Source organism: Schistocerca gregaria, chromosome 4 (genome assembly GCF_023897955.1).
Source record: "Schistocerca gregaria isolate iqSchGreg1 chromosome 4, iqSchGreg1.2, whole genome shotgun sequence".
Lineage (NCBI taxonomy): Eukaryota > Metazoa > Arthropoda > Insecta > Orthoptera > Acrididae > Schistocerca > Schistocerca gregaria.
The window spans coordinates 262669356-262670382 of record NC_064923.1 but is presented as its reverse complement, the minus strand read 5'-3'; positions in this window follow the sequence as shown (position 1 = coordinate 262670382).

The following is a 1027-nucleotide window of genomic DNA, read 5'->3' as shown; positions in this document are numbered from 1 at the left end:
GATCTGCTCAACCGGATTTTGATTTCAAAACCAATTTTTTTGTGTGTCTGTGTCGGCTTTTATGCTAGAATTTCCGGCTCAACAAAACGAGCTCCCAGCCACTCGATGTAACCTAGTGTATTGTGTGTGTGTGTGTAAGCTGGGACTCCGAGAAAGTGCTCTGAACCTTGATGATACAAAACAATGAATGAGGTCGTTCAGTAATATGTCGGATTGGACGAGTTCCTGACTTGGTTGCGGCAGATACCCAGTACTATGTCAAACACATGAAGGTCCTGCAGGAGGAAAAAAAAAGCATGTGCTACTGAAACTGATGGTGCGATACATAAAATTTTTAACTCCTTCAGTGAAAATGGTGAGGAGAGTCAATTTTATCTTCAGCAGTTAACTGACTAGATCCATGGTGACTACCATCTTAATGTCAAGACTGTGAAAGCTCAACTGTTGAAGTATGGAACTGATATAGTGAGTGCCCCATGTGTCAAGAACACTATATACAAAATTCTAACCTCCGTAGCTGAGTGGGTCTGGAAAATCTGCAAAGTGGCCGCGAGAGCGGTGTGTTGACCACATGCAGCTGTATATTCCATCCTCATAATGCCGCAAGGCAGAGGATGACACGGCGGCCGATAGACATTGGGCGTTCATGGCCTGATGAGGAGCTCATTAGGCACAAATTGTTACAGATAGGTGGTGCCAGTCGTAAGGACATCTCTAGAGGAAGACTGTCGACATGTGGGTGAGGCAGCAGCAGACATTATTGTTGAACCTGCTCGATTTCAGATTTACAGTGCAACGTAAAATCCCCTCCGAACCAGTTTCTTCCGGAGAACGAGGTCCTCAGAAGTGATACTGCCAAAAATTTGATTACTATACTAATGATGCAGAAGAAATGAGGACACTTGAATAAAAGGAAGATCAAAAGTATAGCAACAGCACTTAGCATCGTGGAAGCTGTCGGAGCAAACATTTTCTTGTTACCATTGCAATTCGGCCTGGCCGCATTCATCTACAAATGGCTCTCGGA